Raw genomic sequence first — 14,958 nt, 5'->3', positions numbered from 1 at the left:
CCACAGACAAAAGATAGATAGATGAAAAGTCTTGCTAAAATATGGAACAGTTATAAGTGGAACAGATACCTGTCCTGGACTATAGAATACTGTTTATAATACTGTTATGGAAAACTGTTCTGTAAATGTGAGCATTAATTTTTGAAGTGAAATTGTTGTGAATATCAGTTGCAGGAAAGCAAGATTCTAACGAGTATTCATACAACTTAAAAATTGACGAAAGGAAAGAAGAAAAGGAAACAGTAATCTCTGCCGGTGAAGAAAAATTTCCTGACCAGACCGAGAACACTAAATACCCTAAAGCCAATCTTCTTTTAAAAGGTTTGTATAGCCAGTTGAGGTGCTATTGATTGACATGAATAAAAAATTGATGTAAATCGACATAATTTGAGGTTCCATCCTGGGACTATTCAGTCCACATGGACAGTGAAATAAAAAAATTGGTTCTAAAGCAAAAATTAAATTAGAGTATATTAAAGCTAAATTAGGATTATGAGGGAAAGAATTAGGATTGAACTCTAAATGTATTTGAATCAGAAATCAAATCATAAAGAAATAGAATTCAAAGGCATTAAAATTAGGATTTTAAAATAAAAGATGGAATGCAAAAAGTAGATTTAGAATCCAAACAATTGCATTAGAAAGCAAAAATGAAAGTAGGAAATTCTTGGCCATTTCTCTTGGTTTTCTTCGGAGCTCTTATTAGCCTTTGACAAAACTCAGAAACTAAGAAGAGGTTAAATAAAAATATTCCTCCCACTAGTTTACATGAGTTGTTCAGAAGTCAAATCGATTAAAAAGAACTTCTCAGATTTTCTAGTTTGAGGTTTTTTGTTAAAGGACTTAATTGAATAAAGTCAGTGTCTTATTCCCTAATTACAGAAATCTGTTCAAAAAGTCGCTGAGTAATTGATTTATTTATTGATTATTTGACGAGTTTTTTTTTGCCAAAAATATGAAAATATTCTCCTTGCTAAAACGCAAATAAATAAACTTTTGAAGAATCCTTGACATCTCTTTAAAATAATAGCCGGAAATGTATCATGTGTTTCTTTTATTTGTTCTATAGAATTATTTAAATTAGCTTCTTACCGGTATATGCCATGGTTAGCATGAGAATTTGAAAATGTGAAACTATTTTGCCAGAAAAATTTAAAGGTGTATGTGGCATTTCCCTAAAAGAAATCGGAAAAAAAGCTGTAGAACAATTTTTTTAGTTGTCAAACTGAACAAGTTCTATTGTTAAGCTAGCTCGTTTGTTCATTTATTCTCATTTTGTCCTCAAGTTAAATATAAGTTTCTATTGTTTCCTTTTCATAAGAGTTTTCCTGTGGAATTTATATTATGTAACATACCGTATTTGATACGGTAATAATATATTCTCCGAGCCTTCAATCTCTCAAAATAAAATTTTTTGATATGTTTTGAGTAAGGGACCTCAGAAGCACTGATGGATCCAGGCAGGGAGGGGGTGGGACAAGGGGTGTACGCCTCTCCCCTTGAAAAAGTGGTGGATTTGTGGCTTGGGTAGGGACGAAAGTAATTTTTTTTTGTAATTGGTTATGATGGCACTTTTTTACTGGGACATTAAGAAAATTTTATTGATTTTTAATAAATTTTAATTTTAAATTTTAAAATTTTATTAATTAATTTTTAATTTTAATTTTTAATTTTAAGTTTTTTATTTTTTGATTTTGATTTTTAATTTTAAATTTTATTTATTCTATTTTTAAAATTTAAAAATTTTACTGGGACATTTAGGAAGCATAGAGAATGCTTTTAGGAAGCATAGAGAATGTACACAGTTTTACTGAGACATTAATAATGAAGAAGTGCCTGAGTTATCGAACACCTTTTGTCGTCATTTCTATAGATTATGAGCAATGGTTTGATTCAGCTTATTGAAGACCTTTAGCAAAGGTATTGTCTTTTTATTTTGTAGCCTAACAAACAAATTCTTCAGAGTAATTAGTGCTATTTACATAAATATCAAAGCTAAAGTCAAGGTAGTAAAAGAGGTTAGTAGCTGTTTTTTTTCAAAATCAGGAGTTAAGTAGTTTTGTGTCCTCTGCCTATTTGGATAGATTATTTTGATGGATTGGGCCTAAGGAGATAAGCAAAGGCTAATTTAAAACATGGAACCAATGGAAGTAAACATTTCTTGGAGTTAGATTTTGTTGATGATTTCAGCATCCTAGATGAAAATATGAGGAAAATGAATGAGCTTCTAGACGTTTTGCAAGTTCAGGGTGCTACATTAGGTTTGAAAATTAATGTTTAGTAGACTAGGTTGCTAATGCTAGCAGTAAGTCAAAATGAACAGGTGACATTGGGTAACAAAACATTGATCAAACGGACAGCTTAATTGACCTAGGTAGTATTATTAGTAAAAATGGTGGGTGCATTGAAGATATTAAAAACTGAATACCTAAGTCCCAGGATATTTTTCCACAGTTGAAAAAAGTTTGACAGGATATGAAGAAAAGTCTTCAAGCCTTGATTAGAATATTGGAAGCTAAATTGATGATAGAGTTAAGTATGGTTCTGAAGTATAGGTGCTTCTAAAAAGAGGAAGATTTTAAGATGCTTTCCAGAGAAATCGCCAATAGAATGTTTTGGGTACCCAACTGACTGATCATATTTCAAACAGTAGGCTATACAAAAATGTGGTTCTAGTTTGCGTACCTATTATTTGTTTCCTGTGTATTTGATGGTAAGACCAATTTGGTCTCAGTGGTAAGAAATGTAAGGGATTTAACAACTTCACAACTTAACAACTTCAGCGTTTAATCGAAGCGAGGGAACAAAACCAAAGTGTTGCGAGTGTTCTCGCAACACTTTACTTGTCGAAGCCGAACAAAGGTTGCCGCATCACCTCACGTTGGCCTTGCTACGTAGATCTAGTTTTTTTCTTACTCTTAATTGTTGCATTCTTTATAGTATATTCAGAATGTGTGCATTATATTCAATGTTAATTACATATAAATTGAAATTGAAATATTCAACTAGTATTTACTGACGATTTTGTAATTTTTTTTTGGTTGCCACAATAGACTATTAATTTTTTTGCCAAGTCTGTATAAAACTTTGTGGGTACAACGAATCAGATATACCAAATTTTCGAAACAAAACTGAATATTTCGCGTTAAATTCTGAACTATAAAATTTAAAGATAAATTATATGATTTTATCAGCAATTATCTCATAGTCAACGCTACCTATGTTTGAGATGTATGCTTTTTTTCAAAGAATATAGATGGCCATATCAACTTGTTATAAATGACTGATCTGTTGTATTTCCAATCCCAATGTGCTATCACAGCTTTATGCTAGTATTATTTGGATAAAACTAACGAGTGAGTATGATGTCTGAATACAAAATACATATCTCTTGTTGCTTCAACTCAAAACATTATAATTAAAATCAGTTGTTGCTAGAACCAATGTTATTTTATCAACATTTTCCTTTTCTCTGTGATTTCATTTATATTATAAACATTTCAATAGCATTTACCCTAATTCATCTTTTCAAGTAAGTAGATATCACTTCGTTTAAAAGGAAAGTAAAAATTCCACACCTACTATAATTTTTTTAATCCTCGATCACTCTTTATCTGAGTGATATATGCTTTCAAAATTCGATCTTTAATCTCTCTAGTTTGTTGCATATACTACTTGTTTTCTTGCTGTGTTTGTTTCATAGTTTTCTTAAAGCAGTAAATGTATATAGTTTTTTGTTAATATTCACTTTTTGCTGTTCAACTTTTAATAAAAATCTGGCGAACTTCAAATTTGAAGGGCCATGTAAATTTCGCAAAATTAACTGTCGATTCTTTGTTTTTTTTCTCATTATATTACAAAATTTATAATTTTTTTCTGCAAAAGCTATAGTCTAACATTTCCCAAATTGTTCAATAGCCCCCCCCCCTCCGCCAATTCTTTCGGTAACATACTCTTGAGACATATCCTTGTGCCTGAAGGCACAGGTTTGTACAAAATTAACACATTTTCATAAATTATAATTTCTCTTTCTTATTCCTAGAGACTTCACGTAGTTGCAGTTAAATGATATAGCTTGTCTCGAGAATTGCTCCTTTTATATAAGCATAAAAAAATTAGTGTAATCTCTTTAATGATTATTACCTTGTAAAATATTCTATTAATGCCTGGTAAAAAGTGAACTTTGAATATAATTAAGAATATTTTATTTTTCAGTAGGGAAAGGAATTAAAAATAAGAAACAAAAGAAGCAGATCTAAGAGAGGCCTAAGAGAGTCCCCCTGATAAGATTATCTTAGGAACATATATTATTTTAAGTTAATACACTCAGGACTACTATTGCTGCAACTGAGACTGTGACAGTGACTTGTCTCGAGAATTGCTCCTTTTATATAAGCATAAAAAATTAGTGTAATCTCTTTAATGATTATTACCTTGTAAAATATTCTATCAATGCCTGGTAAAAAGTGAACTTTGAATATAATTAAGAATATTTTATTTTTCAGTAAGACGACAAAACAGTTATAGCTTCTATTTCTCCTTCGCCCGGCTTGACCATGGATAATAAGAGTTTGAGTCAGTTGAAACCATAGATGATGAGTATCGTCTTATGTTCAGGGTAAGATGCGAGTTTTTTCTTGAAAATTCTTTAACAAATTTCTTGCCCTGATGCTTTAGAAGAAAAAGACTTTCGCCAGCTTTTCCTCTTACTCAGACTATCAGTCTTGGGTTTTTCATCAATTAGCCATGTCTCTTAACTCTTTAATTTTAAGGCCACCAACTTCATTTTAATTTTAAAATCTAACTGTTTAAATCCGCCTAAAGATGTAAGTCAATTAGAAGTGAGAAAGAAAAAAATACAGCAAATAAATTTGTTTGTCAATGGACCTCTGTCAATTAAATGAAGGATATTAACTTAATTCAGGAAGGTTCAGATTCCATAGTTTAAATTACGTTATGAAAGAGAGAGAAGAAGAAGAGGTTTTGAAGTAAAACAACGGAAAGAAACACATCAGTTAAATTATATTTAAAACAATATTACAATTCAAAATAACTTTTTGAACAAAATTGAATATTTAAATATGATTATAAACAAAACTAAAACTTATAACTGAAACCAAATTCAAAAACATTATTTTTTTCTTAATTCCAGTGTTAGGCATTAAAGCTTTGAAAACAGAAGTCTTATTTTTAATTCAAAAGTTTGAAGGGCCATTAGCAAAAGTGTATGTACTAATATCAATGATATTGTTTTACGTGAAAAATTTTCAAGATTTGCGTTTTCCCAGTTTGGAGCAACTGTCAAATGTTGCCATGAGAGCCTACTTGATGTTGGTTAAGACCCATGACCCGAAGAAAACATAGAGGTTGGCAAAAATATGTTATCAGTATTCTTGCTGTTACCTAACCGGTGTAATTGAAGCTGAAATAGGCCCTAATTAAAGGTATAAATACGTCTGGGAAAGCTTAGTTTAAATAAAGGAAAAGTAAGGTAGTTTGGCCATTGGGTGGGAGGGAAGTTTGAGCAGTGAACATCAAATGATGAAAGGTAAAAACACGTGGAATGTATAAAAGCAGTACCAAAAAGTAAAAATTTGAATGAACAATGTATGGTAGCAATTTAAGGAGGATGGTCAGAAAACTACCCCGAGCTAGATGCATGGGGATTTAGATTGTAAAAATAAGCTGTGATATTGAAAAGCAAAAATTAGCTGGTACAAAGGAACGATAAAATTTACTGAGAGAGACGGGGTTATTTTTAGCTGAAGGGAAAGGAATCAAAAATAAGAAACAAAAGAAGCAGTTCTAAGAGAGGCCTAAGAGAGTCCCCCTGATAAGATTGATGCAAAAATATGCATGGAAAAGGGAGGTCAATTTTAATAAGATTAAGAAAAACCTGAAGACTGGGGAGGGGTGGGGGCTTAAGCAAATAAATAAATATCAAACCAAAATGCTCAGAATTTTGAATTTTGTACATATAACCAAGAGAGAGAGAGAGATAGGTTTATTTAAACAACATCGTAGCTAACAGCTAATTTGCGTTGCTTCACTTAGCTAAATAACAAATTAACACACAAAAAAAAAGAAGAAAATATTACTCGGCTTTGTTAAGCAAATCCGTAAAAAAAGGTACAAACGAATTTGCGTGGCGGTTCGTGCGTGAAGCTACTGGAACCAGTTTATTTTGGTGACGCGTACGGTTGCTGGGCGGTGCAGTAGGTGGTATGATGTCTCAATGCTGGGGTTTAGAGAGAAGAAACTTCCCAAACCTCCGGATAATCTGCTCGTATCTTTGGGCCAATGCGGGGAGGTCGAGTTTAACAAGCGCTTCATCATAAGCTAGTTGTCGATCGCCAATAATAATGAACACGGCTCGCTTTTGCACCGACTCAAGTTCTTGGATGAGGTATACAGTACGCAGTGCTGCAGGCCCCCATAGTGGGCTTGCATATTCCAGAACTGGACGGACGTATGTAAGATAAGCTAGCATTAGGCACTAGACATCACAGCCAAATCTACGCATTTTACTCAAAGACTGCAGACATGCATTTGCGTTTTTAACAACATTTTCAACGTGCAAGCCGAAAGAGCAATCACTTGAAGAAGTAACTCCCAAAATCTTTATTGAGTCGACAATCGGAAACGGAACATACGGTTGGCTGAATGTGCGCTTCAACGGATTAAAGCGTAAGACCTTTGACTTATTCGTGTTAATGATCAATTTAGAGACATTGCACTCGGCAATAAACGCATCGAAGAAATCGTCACTGAACTCTTTCTTAACAATCCCGTTTTCAACTAAGTATTTCAATAGAAAAGAGATATCGTCTATAAACTTGTATTGATCCTCATATTCGGCTAGTAGGTAGTTGATCACGGCTATAAATACAATGGCAGCCAACTTTGTGCCCTTCGGAGCTCCACATGTTATACCTGTCCTTTTCCAAACCTTTTTTGGTTTGTGTTCAAGAATGATTCAAGAACATATCTTTCTGCAAACTTATTTTCTAATAGGATATAATTGCTTTTCTTATTGTTGTATAATGGTAGATAATCATGGCTTTGTGCTTGATATTCTGCACATTTGCTGTAGAAATGTCTTGTAGTATAGATGGCTTTAAGTGTTATGTACTTGGGGAGTGTTATCTTTTTTGATAGTTGCTAGCTCGGAGAGAGCTAAAGTTGATTTATATCATGTATATGGAAAAGTGCTATTTGAGGGTTACGGGAATAGGGTTGACATTTTGTGCCGCCTTTCTGTGGTTTCTGTAGTATAGACAGAGGTGACATTTTTGCCAAGTCTTGAGATTTGAAGAAGCTCCATCTGCCTCCTCCCGGCTATTCAACACAATATAAAGAAGGATATTTAAGAAAAGACATGCTACTAATGTAAACATTAAAAATTTATACCAGGCATATAAACATTGATACAGCAGAATTACAATTTAATTGCAAATCAAAAACATATATTTCCAGGAGCAGAAGCCCAAACCAATGGAAAAATAATTTTCAGGGGTCATTGGAAAGCGCTTACATAAACCAGAGAGACTATGAACTAGATACACACGGTTGCCAGTAGAGTAACACATTGTCCAGCATCACCAGGGATTAGACCTTCAGTTTTAAGATCACCATCACTTTTTAGGCCAAACCTTGGATTTGGGGTTCTCTGTAAATACATAACATATTGCACTAGATTATCGAATAATATATTAAAACGAACTCCTCCGTTTATAATGGAGTCGTCCCAGTTATTATAGTGGACTCTTCCCATTTGGTGAAGTATTCCAGATCTATTGTGCTTAATATTTGATAAATCGTCTGAAATATTTTCAGTTTTCTTTTTAACAATAGTAAATCAGTATTCCCTTTATAAACTTAAACTTTATCCTCCCCCTGCCATTGGAGCTTACCCACATTGTAATATTATTCCTGCATAATTTTCTTTAAAATTTCTAATATTTCAATTTTCCCGTTTAAAAGAACCATATTGGAGTCTATGATCGTGAAGAATGTGAAATTAAGATCTGCAATGATTCGGGCATATTCTTTTGGGTCGGTTGCAAGGTGTCAATAAATGTCTTCATATATGGCTTTTGATCAAACTGGAGGACTCTATGCATCTTTTTGACTTTTAGACCGTTGGCTAGCATCTACCGGAAAAGAGCGTGACTTACAACAATATTCTGTTATGAGTGAAGGTCGGCATTAAGCTTTTGTTTTGAAGGTGTTCCGCTCATACCCCCATCCTCTACCAAAGGTAAACTAAATTGACTTGATGAATCCCTAGGGACCAGTTTATTTATGAAAAAGGAAACAAAGTCCTATAACGAGTCATGAAGTTCCCCTGGTACTTCACCATCATTTTGAAAAAACCATCTTGTTCACGTTATAATGTTTTTTTTTCTTTTTCTCCCTTTTTTGTCATTTCTTCTGTTTTGCACTCCATCTGTGTAAATTATTTGGATTGCCTGATTTGTTAGATCTAAATAAATTATACCAGTAGAGTTTTAAGAGTCCCTGCAGGATGCTGGCTACGCTATTTAGAAATAGGCCTTAGGCGTTGCTCGTATGGTAATGTAAATCACTTTGAAAAGATTTTTGGTACCAACCAGCTTACTCTACCCCAAAATATTTTCTGTAATTTTTTGACGATTCATACATCCGAATCATGTTCCCGCAGACGTAACATAAATTTGAGCGCAAAATAAATCTGGTCTGGAATTTATGCCCCCTTATCTATCCATTTTTCATCTCTTTTACCTAGAAATATAAACATAAATAATTTCCTAGTATATTTAGGAACCAGCCCACTTTATCATAATTCTATTAATGCCTTGAACCTAGTATGCTAACTACTTGTTGCTTTGCTCTTCACATTTGTTTGTCATTACATTAGGCATTTTTGTAAGTAATTTCATCTTTACCCAACCACTTCTGTAAAATTACTTTGCCTGCACCTTTAGTCGATGTTCTTATTAAACAAGAATCTTTAGTGATATGATTAAGTCTAATTGCAGGTTCTATAGACTTAATTATTTTAGGAATAGTTTTCAATTGTCTGAAATTCCTCTATTCTCACTAAAGTTCTTCCAGCCATCCTGTTTTGCTTTTGATCTCTGATATCTCTTTTGCTTTTGATCTCATATTTGTTTCTTCCGTATTTCATATTTTTTCACTTTTCGATAATTTCTCAATATTTTGTGACTTTGTGAGGCATGTCTATAAGGTTTCCATTTTGAAGATAAACCTTTATTCCACAATCTCAATCCTTTTTTGAACTAAGGATCATGGGTTTGTATTTCAGTTGATTCTAATGTTTCTTGTTATATTAAATTCTTAAAATTATCTAAAGCAAAATTAACATTTTTCGTAAAAAATCTTATACTATGAACATTATATCATTCAAAAGAAACTAACTAAAATTATCCCAAATCGCCTTCCTATAGTCAAATTTGCACTAAATATAATTAATGTATTTGAAGCTTACTCCAACTAACACTCTTTAAGTCATGTTATTTGTAAGCAATTACTGTTCTTCTATGTTTATTCAGTTTTCTACTACTGTCTTTTATGGTTCAGATTTGTGTTTCTTGGTTTGATTAATCTAAAACTTGTTCAAATCATAAATTCAGTTTTGCTGCTTCGTAATGGTTTATTCTACTCTTGACTTCCTCATTGTTGCTATACATTAAGTTCTAAGAAATAACACAAGAAAAGAGAAAAAAATGCATTTAACATCAACACAAAAAATAAATATTACACTCAATGCTCTATGGCTACTCGGAGAAAAGGGTGGTTAACACCTAAGGTGGCGAAAATATTCTCTTGAAGACGGCTGCATTATCTAAAAAAATAACTTAAAATACATACAATAATAACTTGTAATATCGAAATCCATAATTCTAATATGGCTAATATTTCCTGGTCGAAATAAGATATGAAGGCCAGCTGGGAACAAAACTGAATGGTCACAAAAACTCGAGTGCAAATTAGGCAGTGCTTTTCTCTTACATCTTCCCCTATGGGAGACAATTTTCGCCTACCCCCGTTTAAGCATCTCTAATATCACTCAATACCCCGAAACAAAATAACGTAAGCGATTTGTAAATACTGATCCCAAGCCATTGGAAAGATTCGACACAATTTACAGAAAATAAACCGCAATCACGTGTCGTTGCAGAAGCGTTTGAATTGAACACTAAATATTCGTATTTATCAAACAGTTCTTGGTAAAAACTGTAGTAAGGAACGACCTGGCTCAATTGTAAACGAAACTATAAAACGGGTTTTTGCTTTTTTACTGTTAATAAAGTGGAATTGAGAGAAAGAGTAAAGTTTTAGCGTAAAGAGCTGGGCGTTGATTCAAATTCTGAATATTTACTACTTTTGTTTTCATTCCTTTTGCTTATTCTCCAAGGCTTCGAATATATTACTGCTCACGAAATACTCACAAAAAAATAAATACGAATCAAAGAAATTAAATAAAATCTGACTTGTTTAAGTTAGGTTTGTAATTTTTTCCACTGTTTTGCGCTTTTTTAAACTTTCTAAATAAAGCACAAAATATTTGTACTTTATTTAGGACATTGGTAAGTCCAAACATTTTTTATCCTTAACATATGGTTTTTATTTTCGATAAAAAGTGGAAAATGTTACCACATTTGCTAAAAAACTGTTGTGAATTTCCTGTTCCTATAAAATGGATTTTTACTTTTCACTATTTAATAAAGTAGAATTGAGTAAAAGAGTCAAACTTCAGATTAAAGAGTAAAACCTGGCCGTAGGAGTCCTCAATTGTTGGATTAGGGTAAATTTGGGAATTCTTTCTTAAATTACATGTTTCACAAGTATTGACATAATTCTTCAACTTTGTTAAGGCTGAAGTGACGAAAAAGTTTTGTTTCAACCTGTGGAAAGTCATATCTAATCCCAAGTGACCTCCCACATCGGAATGAAAAAATTCAAAAGCGGGTATTTCCAAAATTTGGGGTAAAACTGGTACAATGGAAGTTTGATTTCTGTTATTGCTATTGGTCATTATTCTACATAATATTCTTTCATCCAAATCGTAATAATAATTATCAATTTCTTTTTTGAAAGATTTCATTTCATCAGGTAGCTCTTTATCATATAAGAAATATTCTATTAGAGCAGCGCAAGTATTGTCTTTCTTTTGATATATTTTTATATTATTTAAGGAAAGGGGGCTGTCTTTGGGTTCTTCCTCAACTGGGTTATTGGTTTTTATTTTTAAACTTTTATCTTTTGGAGCATATTTTGCTTTTATTGTGTTTACTTCTTCGTTTTCATTTTTAGCGGGAGTATTATCTGGAAACCTACTAAGATAATCACCTGGGTTGTTTTGTTTTCCCTTAAGATGTTCAAATTCATAATCCAAATCTTGGATTTTTAGTACCCACCTTGCGAGTACACCCGTCGGCTTTTTGAAAGTGCAAGTACTGCAGGGTTTTATGGTCCGAACGCAGTTTAAATTTTCTGCCTACCAAATAGTGTCTGAATGTGTCCAAATGATGGAGAATGGATAATAATTCAAGCTGGGTAGCAGAATAATTACTTTCTCCGGGTGTGAGGGTATGAGAAGCGTACGCTATTACTCTTTCTTCTCCATTTATTATTTGGGATAGAATTGCCCAAATGCCCTTGGTTGAGTCATCCGTTGTAACAACGAATTGTCCTGTCTGGAAATCGGATAGTGATAGAATAGGTTCTGAAGTTAAAGCCTTTTTTAAATGATCTAATGAATCCTGAGCTGCTTTAGACCAAGTAATTTTTGTGGGTTCCCTCTCGTGAGGTCCGTTAGAGGTTTCGCTACCTGTGCGTAATTCCTTATAAATTTTCGAAAATAACTCATTAAACTTAAGATTCCACGTAATTTTTTAATAGTTTTGGGGGGTTTTATATTTTTAACGAATTTTATCTTTTCAGGGTCTGGGGAAATTTGTCCTTGTGTTACAACTACTCCTAAGAATTTTAGTTTTGTTTGAAAAAGATTTTACTTTTTCTGGTCTACATTTTAAATTACCTTCTTTGAATTTCTCAAATACTTTTGCTAGGTTTACTAAATGGTCTTCTGTGTCTTTGTCCATTGCTATGACGTCGTTAACAAAATGAATTATGTTATTTAGACCTCTTAATAAATGAGGTAGGGGTCTACACAATGCACTTGAACTAGTTTTTAGTTCAAACGGCACTCTTAAATATTCATAAGAGCCGCATTCTGTCGTAGAAAATGCAGTTTTGTTAACATCCTCCTCTGCTATTTTTACTCGATGATAGCCTTGTGTCAAATCCAGGGAAGTAAATATTTTATTTCTATTAGATATTGAATCTAAAATTTCATCTATTCTAGGCAGGGGAAATTTATCACTAACTACCTGTTTATTTAGGGCTCTATAATCTACTACTAGTCTAAGGTCATTATTTTTCTTTGGCACGAGTATAGCGGGTGCAGAATATGGACTTATGCTTGGTCTTATGACTTCATTCTTTTCGAGTTCCTGTATTTTATTTATTTGCCATTCTTTATGTCTATATAAGGAATACGGTAGGGCTGCTTTGCCACTGGCAGCTCCGTAGTTTGTATTGCGTGTTCATAAAATGGAATAAGTCCTATGTCATCTAAATAAAACATAAAAAATAACAACTTCGGTTCGCCAGAGTTTAACAAATTAACATATAAATTTAACGTAAAAATTTTTTTAAAAAGGAACAGTATAAGCCAAAATATTAACAAAAAACCCTACCAACAATGAATCCGAAACAAAATTTAAATAAAAATGCAATCTTAAAATGTGCAATTATATTGCTAGCTCTCTGTCTCCAAGGCGTTCTTTGTTTTCGTATCATCAGATGCAGATGGAATATTTCCTTTTCCCGCTTAAGCGCTTCACGTGCGTTGAGCGTCTGTGTAGTTAAGCGTTCAATTTTCTGAAATAAAACAATTATAAAAGTATATATATATATATATATATATATATATATATATATATATATATATATATATATATATATATATATATATATAGATAGATAATAATTTTTGAAATAGTGGTCGAGAATTAGGAACGTTTACGGCTCTAGCCGCAAACGCTTAGAACTTCTTCGTAAAAAAATGGGTCTTTGTCAGGGATAATTCATCGGATAAGTTCGCAATTAGGAAATTATGGATGGCAAACTGGAACATGTTTGTTCCTCGACCACGGCTTGCGGGGGTAATTGTTGTTATTTTACTTCTTTAATTTGTTTTCGAATGCTTTGATTAGAATTTTTTTTTTACTGAAAATACAAAGCTAAAAATTATTTTAAATATAAGATTGAAATTCCTGTTGGGCCAGCGTTATTTATAGAGGTATGAAAAAGCTTTAACGTTAAGGAATTATTTTTGCGGTAGAGTATGTTAACAAAACAGTTCAACTTTTATGATTATTCTTGTTAGAAAAGATGATTTGGGACTTACTTAGAATAATGAGCACTTTTTGACAAGGTAGGCCAATTTTTCAATCGGAGTCTGAGCAAACTTCCTGAAAGGTATTTTCTTTTAGGGATGTTTATTACGGAGTGGTTCCTTGGCAAGGAGCAAAAAAAAATTAAAATAATTTTTTAATCATATCTTGATTTTATCAGTAAATAACTTTTTTTATTATACCCCAGGATGATAGATTGTTTATTAACAATCTATTAATAAAATTCTGGTTTTTTGACAACTCGGCCTGACCTTGTTGTTACTTTTTCTTCAGTAGACTCAGTTTTTTTCTTTGGCTTCGCTAGCGATATAAAATCAAATTTTTTATATTGTTTCTTAAGGAATTTTTGACCCTTCAGTTGTGCCTTTTTAGCTTGGGCAGTTGCACTATTTGGTCTTATTCCTTCCACGCCTTTGAGCTTATCTGCGTCTGATTCACTGTCAGTATCTGAGGAACTAGTAGTTGTAGATTTAGTATCTGGTTCTTTTGAAGTAGAAGTTTGAGATTTAGGTGTTGACCCTGCTTGACCTTCGTAAATTTCTTCGCGAAGTATAGGGTTTACTGATTGATTCGTCCTGTTGATTTCTTGGCTCGGGAGAATTGAAGGATTCTTGGGAGTTTTGGGAGGATTCAAATGTTTCCTTGGGGTTCCTCCGTTGTTTGAAAGCCATATCCTCCGGGGGGGGGGGGTGCGGAATTGATTGCATCATTGTTTCCTTCCAAGAAACCCAGTCCTTTGGTTTTGCTTTTGATACTGTTATGTTGTGATACTGTTGTTCACCCATGGCCGGACTAGCATTAAATGTACTTTATCTAGTCTTAATTGGGTAATTAATAAGATCCATGGCTTCTCGTAATGTTTGTCTTTGGGGCTGGTTGACCTTTTCTTACTCTATCTCACCAGGGGTCTGTATAGCCTTATTTAATTCATCGTGTAACGAAAAAGGTTTGTGTATCGGTGAAACAGGGTTTACCAAATTGTCGAGGAAACGTTTTCGAGGGTAAGGAGTTGATATTCTATCTGGGAAAAATTGTGTTTGTGCAGAAATCATATAGTCCAATGCTTCTGACTCCTCACTTGAAGATGAGTCGGTTTTTCTCCGTCTCCGCATGACGGGGGTACTTTTTTTTTGGGGGGGGGAACCATATTTGTCATCGTTAGAAATTCATTAAATTTCTCCTCGTCACTACTATTCTCAAAATATTCTTGTTTAAAATTAAAAGGTTTAAGCTCACTTAGTCTAGAACTAGGTGGTTCATTTTCGTCTTCCGAGGTATTCGATGTTGAAGGTCGAGGGGTCCATGTTTCTGTGAATTTTGCCCTTTTTATACGACTAACATGACGACCTTTTTATACGACCATTCACTAAAGTGAGTGAAACCGGAAAAATGATCTATTACTGAAAGTACGCAGGTTTGTCTTTTGTTGGACGTTGGTAGTCCTCCACTAGCACCATATAAATAAAAAGAA

At 33.1% G+C, this 14,958-nt stretch overlaps 1 long non-coding RNA gene across 1 annotated transcript in view; it reads left to right on the top strand.

Moving 5' to 3' along the window:
- Nucleotides 1–14,958, top strand: part of LOC136041181 (uncharacterized) — an 87,831-nt gene continuing 72,873 nt past the window's right edge. The window contains exons 1-2 of the long non-coding RNA XR_010620977.1: nucleotides 1–321; nucleotides 4,506–4,618. This is a non-coding gene — a long non-coding RNA (uncharacterized LOC136041181). The remainder of the gene's footprint in view (nucleotides 322–4,505; nucleotides 4,619–14,958) is intronic.

This window comes from Artemia franciscana, unplaced genomic scaffold (assembly GCF_032884065.1).
Source record: "Artemia franciscana unplaced genomic scaffold, ASM3288406v1 PGA_scaffold_1178, whole genome shotgun sequence".
In the NCBI taxonomy this organism is placed as follows: Eukaryota; Metazoa; Arthropoda; class Branchiopoda; order Anostraca; family Artemiidae; genus Artemia; species Artemia franciscana.
This window is presented reverse-complemented; position numbering and strand designations above follow the sequence as displayed.